Below are 7,500 nucleotides of genomic sequence, written 5' to 3' on the forward strand. Positions count from 1 at the left end.
AGTGTTCAGAGTGTTGTGATGTGTTCAGTGTTCAGAGTGTTGAGGAGGATGTGTTCAGTGTTCAGAGTGTTGTGATGTGTTCAGTGTTCAGAGTGTTGAGGAGGATGTGTTCAGTGTTCAGAGTGTTGTGATGTGTTCAGTGTTCAGAGTGTTGAGGAGGATGTGTTCAGTGTTCAGAGTGTTGTGATGTGTTCAGTGTTCAGAGTGTTGTGGAGGATGTGTTCAGTGTTGGAGTGTTGTGATGTGTTCAGTGTTCAGAGTGTTGAGGAGGATGTGTTCAGTGTTGGAGTGTTGAGGAGGATGTGTTCAGTGTTCAGAGTGTTGTGGAGGATGTGTTCAGTGTTCAGAGTGTTGAGGAGGATGTGTTCAGTGTTCAGAGTGTTGAGGAGGATGTGTTCAGTGTTCAGTGTTGAGGAGGATGTGTTCAGTGTTCAGTGTTGAGGAGGATGTGTTCAGTGTTCAGAGTGTTGTGATGTGTTCAGTGTTCAGAGTGTTGTGATTTGTTCAGTGTTCAGAGTGTTGAGGAGGATGTGTTCAGTGTTCAGTGTTGAGGAGGATGTGTTTGGTGTTCCGAGTGTCGAGGAGGATGTGTTCAGAGTGTTGAGGAGGATGTGTTCAGTGTTGCGAGTGTGACGTAGAGGAGGCCACTGCATGTTGGGTGTCGCGTGCGTTGCACAGGAAGTTGTGGCGGTCTTGTTTTCAGTCCTGTGAGCTGAACAGGTGTCACCTCATCCGTTTGGAGTTTAGCTAGCACTGGGGTGCCAAATGAGACTACTGGAGCAACAAGTAGCCACACACACACACACGCAGGCAGCCCTCTACCAGTCAGAGCTAGGATATGGAGGGCTGGTGAGCACAGAATAGCAGGCTCAGATATTGAGTGCTGAGCAGTTGCAGAACATATTCAGGGATGTGAACTCTTGCAGCTCCTCTGTCATTTCACCACAGGTCAGTTTGGTCGTAGATAAGCTTTGAAAGGAACTGCTGCTCGCTGCTACTGATCAGCCCAGCGATTGGCTGACTGACACCCTGCCGAAAACTCGAGTCAAAAGAAAGCGTGCAGATCTCAAACCATGAGAAGAGAGGCTAGAACTTGAGTGACGGGATGAGAGACGTGCCTTTCTCTTTTTCCTTGGTCCCTGCTCGATTGGACCGCGTTCCCTGTCTGTTATCCGCGTCGCTGTGCAGGTTAAAAGTCTTGTTTGTCTGTCCATCTGTCATTCTGTCTGTCTGCACATATTCAAGGCTACCATCCCTCTGACTTACCACAGTTTTTGCTATATAGGCTGTGTTTTCTCCCTGCTGGCCTGGCGTGATGTATTTCAGCAGGGGGAACAAGGGAGGAGGGGGAAGGGGCCTGGGGGGTGGGGGGGGCTTTGGGTCAATAGTTCCAGGTCATAAAAACTCATTGATCCAGTTTATATGAGGGCTGTTTTGTGATTGGCTCATAATGGAATCTCGTACTCAATTTATTGGGTTTCTAAAATAAACAATTTGTTTTAATCCATGGATGGGCAATGGGCTCATCATCAAAATCAATAGCTGCATATTTAAATGTATCAGTCCTGGCTGCTTTGGCATGCTGAAACTGCAGCCTGTAGCTCTATAACAAGGTGATCTAAAATAGTAAAGATTCTTAACACTTTAGTTTGCCAAGACAAGATCAGTGTGCTCTTCACGAGGGCTCAGAGAACTTCCGTATTTTGATGTGAGCATGTTTTTATCTGCATGTGTGTGTGTGCCCTATTTATGTTCTTACGCTTCGGCGACTCGAGATTACATCTAGCGATGACAAAAAGCTAACTGCCTGTCGAGAGCAACAACGTAGTTAAACGGATGTTTACAATAATCTATCATTTTTATAAAGACATGATTCACAAATTAGTGTTCAATGAGGAAAACATTGCATTCTTCTGAAAACAGCAGAGCAAAGATTCTTATAGGCATCACACAGCATGGTACTCGTTATTCTTAATGTTAAAGATTGATCTGGTCAATCTGAATTAAAAAACGGGAGTAGGCTATAGACCTGAAGTCTGTTGCTTCGCGCACACGCTTGGGACAGCCGCTTAGTCGCGCTTTGTGTGCGTTTAGGTTCTTGTACGAGACTTCCTGGATTTTAGCGAGCAGCTGCGCGCACCCTAGTCCCGTCGACGCTGATGGGTCAATGTGTGTAGTAGAATATCTACTGCATGATATCACGAGCTTATTGGTGTGTGTATACTTGCTGGTTTCTGGTTGCATATTCCGCGATCTGTGCGCTTTGGATAGTGAGAAAACGGTTCGGGACAGGCGGCGTCGGCCCGATTCAAACAGGTGGAAAAAAGACAAGACAATCCATTGCAGGTGGAGTTTGTAGGAGGGGACCACTTAGCTATCGCCTTATCAGATTTTGACCATTTCTGACATGTGGCCAAATTAGTAATTCCTTAACCACGTGAAAATGGTTCGATTACGTTCAATCTAGTGTCTTACGGTACGTATGTCTACAAAATAAGCGTTGAAACCTCACACACATGCAGGTGGGAGAGACCCGTTTTGTAGGACAGCCCCTCTCAGTTCCCCAGCGGAGGACAGAAGCCACTGACAGTCGTTACAACCCTCTGGGACGGGACGAGAACGGTCTCACAGCTAACAGGTGTGAGAGCCAGCCAATCTAGCCTGCCACTGCCGGAGACCATTGTTCAAGGAAACATCAATTTCACTGCTCTCCTTCAATGCGAGAGAGGGTGATATAAACGGTCATATTAAATCAATTTATCGGATTTCTCGTTACATATTGTAGGTTAGTGAAGAAATTGTGTTTGGAGGTTTTTCTTAAACCTTGTTTCTACAAAAAGAGATACGGGACGTCGGGAGAGGCGCTCCACCATCATGTCAACGAGAAAACCCAGCGTGGATTTGACCAGGCGAAGCCGAAGCCCAGAGTCCGAAACTGGAGAGATGTTCGGTGAATTTCAGGACTGGTGTCTTCGCACTTACGGTGACTCCGGTAAAACAAAGACGGTGACACGGCGTAAATATAACAAAATTCTCCAGACCCTTCTCCACGGCGAGGACTCGGAAGGCGGTGGCGTTTTTATCGAGAGCAACCACATCAACGCCAAATTCAAATTCTGGGTCAAGTCAAAAGGGTTTCAGGTGAGAAGCCTGGAGGGGGAGCCGAACAAGAATGGATCGCCCGACAGACCAGTGCTCTATGTCCCCATCAAGGCAACGGTTAGTGTGAGTGTTCCTCTTTCAATACTACAGTAGGCTATTATGTGTGTTTGCTTTTGAGCGCGCTCTCAGTAGTCTTCATATTTGCTTATGTAAATTTGTATGTGTGTGTGTGCGTGTGCGTGCAACCGTTTTGTGGCTCGTAACTTTCATTTAACATTTGGACCACCAAACTGAGGTAAATTATTTACCTCAGAAGCACTTGCACCGTGCGCTCCCTAGTTGCCCAGCTCGAGCACGCATCTCGTGCCTGCAAACCGTGTTTGTGTGTGTGTGTGTTGGTTTGTGTGTGTCGACATGGACAGGCCATACTGACGTGATCGAGACTTGATAACGTGGGATGCTTGTCATCATGGCCCTCCAGACCAGAGGAAGGAAAAGGTCTGTCCTACGAGCCCATCTCACACTGTCCGGCGCATGGTCCGTGCGCGCGCTCCCGTTCCCGTTCTCTTTTCTTGATCGTGGGGCAGAAGGGGAAATTGTTCACAAATCAGTTGGTGAACTCTCAAAATATTTGATATGTATATTTCATAAAATCATATATTAAATAACCAGTATTCGATCATTCACAACCCAAATCCAAATAGCCTATAATTGTTCGGGATTAACGATTCTCATGAATAAATGACATGGGTGAGATATAAGCACGGTTACCTGACAAGCAGAAGAAAGCTGTCCTATAATGCTTTTTTACTGATTTTTATTTTAACTATTAGTGTCTTCATTATTGACATTTAGCTTAATGTATTGTAATAAACTAAAGGCAAGGGTCTTTGAATAGACAGGCAAGTTGTGGTAATTTGGAGCCACATCTTATTATGAGCTAGCTCTGTTTGCGTTTTTGGTTTATTGGTAGAACATTTTAATAGAAAACTGGGGTGGAATACCCATTAGTTACACTTGCTGTCAATAGCACCTGTTGGCTGCCTGGCTGGCTACCTTGGCTGGCTGAGCATTGGCTACCATGGCTGGCTGGTTGGTTGGTTGGTTGGCTGGATGACTGAAATGAAGCTTTTGACTGCTCCCATTCACAAACCAACCATCTGTCCGAGACTAACATCTATCCTGAAACTCTCACTTGTTTTCCTTTCTTCCTCCCTTCCACAATGCTTTCTTTCTACACCTCTTGTGTCCCTCTTTGTCTCTCTATGTCTACACTACAACCTTCATCTCTGCCCCTCCCCCTCTCCTAGGAAATCTTGTGGGTGGCGTAGGTGTGTGTGATGATATGACCTTTTGCAACCTTTCACACAGGAAGGAAACCTAATGTGTTGATATTGAGGACGAAGAAGAGAGAGGAGAAAGGGATGAAGTGATACAGGAAACTGGGTAGACAGGCTCCTGAGAAGAGATAGTCAAGAGAGGCAGAGTCAGGAGAGAGAGAGTCAGGAGAGGGAGAGGCAGGAGAGGCAGAGGCAGGAGAGGCAGAGTCAGGAGAGGCAGAGTCAAGAGAGGCAGAGTCAGGAGAGGCAGAGTCAGGCGAGGCAGAGTCAGGCGAGGCAGAGTCAGGAGAGGCAGAGTCAGGAGAGGGAGAGTCAGAGTCAGGAGAGGCAGTCAGGAGAGGGAGAGTCAGGAGAATCAGAGACAGAAGAGGGAGAGAGGGAGTTAATAGAAGGAGAGAGGGAGTTAAGACAGACACTGACACATATCTGACTGTGGGAGTCAAAAAGTGGGCCAGAGAAGAGATGGAGGGATAGGGAGTGGGGGGAGTGTGGAAATAGTTAGTAGACTAGAGACAGAGAGAAAAAAAAGTGAAAAGGGGAAATGTATAGCTGAAGATAGTCACAGAATGTAGAAACAGAGGGGGGGAGGGCGTGTGTGGATGCGTGAGCGTGTGTGTGTGTGTTGAAGGAGGAAGCAGCTTGTCCATCACATGGAGTTGACACCAGCCTCTCTCGACTAGGGGTCCTATTATTAGCCTTGTCCTAACGTCTCTTTCTCTCTCACTGTCCCTTTCTCTCGCTCTCTCTCGCTCTCTCTTTCTCTGGCCTCTTTGTCTCCCTCCCCCTGTCTCCCTCCCCCTGTCTCCCTCCCCCTGTCTCCCTCCCCCTCTCTCCTGCTGCTGAGCTCAGAGCTCTGACAGTAGTTTGATCAACTGTTGCTGCTCTGTGGTCATGTCCCACTCGCAAAGCTGTCACACACTGACCGCACGGCACTACTCTGCACAGGGGCAGGAGGGGAGGGAAAACTGGGATAGGGAGACTGTGTGTGTGTGTGTGTGTGGACAGAGCAGGACAGGACAGAACAAAGCAGAACAGACACAGGCACTCACAGATGCAGTGACATGCTGATGGCTGGGGGTTAACAGTGGCCTGGGGAGGGATCCTAATTGGGCCGTAGTCCACTATCAGGCCCTGAGATCTCTCTAACCCCTCTGGGACCCTTATCCCTCACACGGGTAATACTCTCAATTGGCAGGCGGTTGGTTGATTGTGTGTGTGTGTGTGTGTGTGAGGCGTGGGTGGGAGGTGGTGGTGGTGGGGGGGGGGGTGCAGGAAGAGGACATGGTGAGGGTGAAACATGGGGCATGCTGTTCACTCCCCACTACCGCCACTCCTTCCTGCTTTGAGAAGAAGGGCTTTTCTGGAGATAGAGTATTTATAGAGAGAGAGTATTAAGTAGAGTGTTGGGGGGGGGGGGGGGTTAGGGGGGGGGGGGGGTTGGGGGGGGTTAGGCGGAGGAGCTGAAGAGATGCATGTGGGATTCCCTCATTCTCTCAACTGTTATGAGCTTGCAGGTTAGGTGCTAGTTATTGATTTGTTTGTCATTTGTGTGTACGTGTGTCTGCGTGTGTATGTTTGCACGCATCTTTTCTCTCTTGTTCCTCCCTCCCCTGATGCCCCCTTCTTATTTCTCTCTCTCACACACACACACACACACACACACACACACACACACACACACACACACACACACACACACACACACACACACACACAGAGACAGACAGACAGACAGACACACCTCCTTCCCAAAATCAGGCCTTTGTGGTGTGGAGAAGCCACTTGTGGCAGCCCTGGCTAGAGTTGCAAAATTCTGAGAATTGGAACACTACTGCATTTAAGCCCAAGGACTACATCCTGTCAAAGTATTTAATTTCCAATGAAATAAGCAATTCAAGTTCTACTCACAAATAAATGTATTTGTTTTCATGTATGTCTGATTATGACCAAACAAAACGTTTATATTAATGTTTATGAAGTTTTGTATAAATTACCCCAAATGTCCAGTTAATTCCTGTAAATTCCCTTGTTCTTGACTTCAACAACAATATTCCCCATATACCAATATTCCCCCATATACCAATATTCCCCCATATACCAATATTCCCCATATACCAATATTCCCCATATACCAATATTCCCCCATATACCAATATTCCCCATATACCAATATTCCCCATATACCAATATTCCCCATATACCAATATTCCCCATATACCAATATTCCCCATATACCAATATTCCCCCATATACCAATATTCCCCATATACCAATATTCCCCATATACCAATATTCCCCATATACCAATATTCCCCATCTAAACATCCCATGGAGGGTTTACGTAAATATACGGGACATTTTCCGTCCCTTTGCAAATCGAGCTGTCTCAGTACTCTGTGCCCCACCATGGCCTCCCGGAGTGTGTGTGTATGTGTGTATGCATTGGTGTCTGTGTGCATTTGTGTGTCTGTGTGTGTGTGTGTGTGTGTGTGTGTAGACATAGGCTACGGTGGCTGAGTGGAACAAATGGATTGTTGAAAGCAGAGAGAGCTGCTATCAGAGGGGTTCAGGATGGAGGTTCTCTCTCTCTCTCTCTCTCTCTCTCTCTCTCTCTCTCTCTCTTTCTCTCATTAACACTGTTGGAGCACCCCACTGAGAGGTGTGTCAGGGCGGGGCTGCGCGCGCTTGCAGGTGCATGTGTTTGTGTTGAGACGTGAGTTCATCTTACCTGTGTACACGCTGGGCATGGCGTTGTCTTGGTGACGAGAACATGCTTTTTTTGATGCACTGTACCTGTTCATTACTGATGAAGTCTTTGACATCTCAGTTGTTGCCTCTTGTCACACGCCAGGTGACAGGAGAACAGATCGTTCCAGAAACAAATCCACCTTTCCTTTGTGCGTTTCACACACTTAAAACACTCTAATGAACTGACAGGCCATTAAGAACATGTTTTTCCTCCTTCAGTATCAATTTAGGCTAATTGCTGCTTGTCTAGTTGACTTTCTTTAGAATATCTGATGAACACTGATTCAACATGAACACTTTAATTCTACAT

This window comes from Hypomesus nipponensis, chromosome 18 (assembly GCF_054491055.1).
Source record: "Hypomesus nipponensis isolate SF chromosome 18, ASM5449105v1, whole genome shotgun sequence".
NCBI classification, from domain to species: Eukaryota; Metazoa; Chordata; class Actinopteri; order Osmeriformes; family Osmeridae; genus Hypomesus; species Hypomesus nipponensis.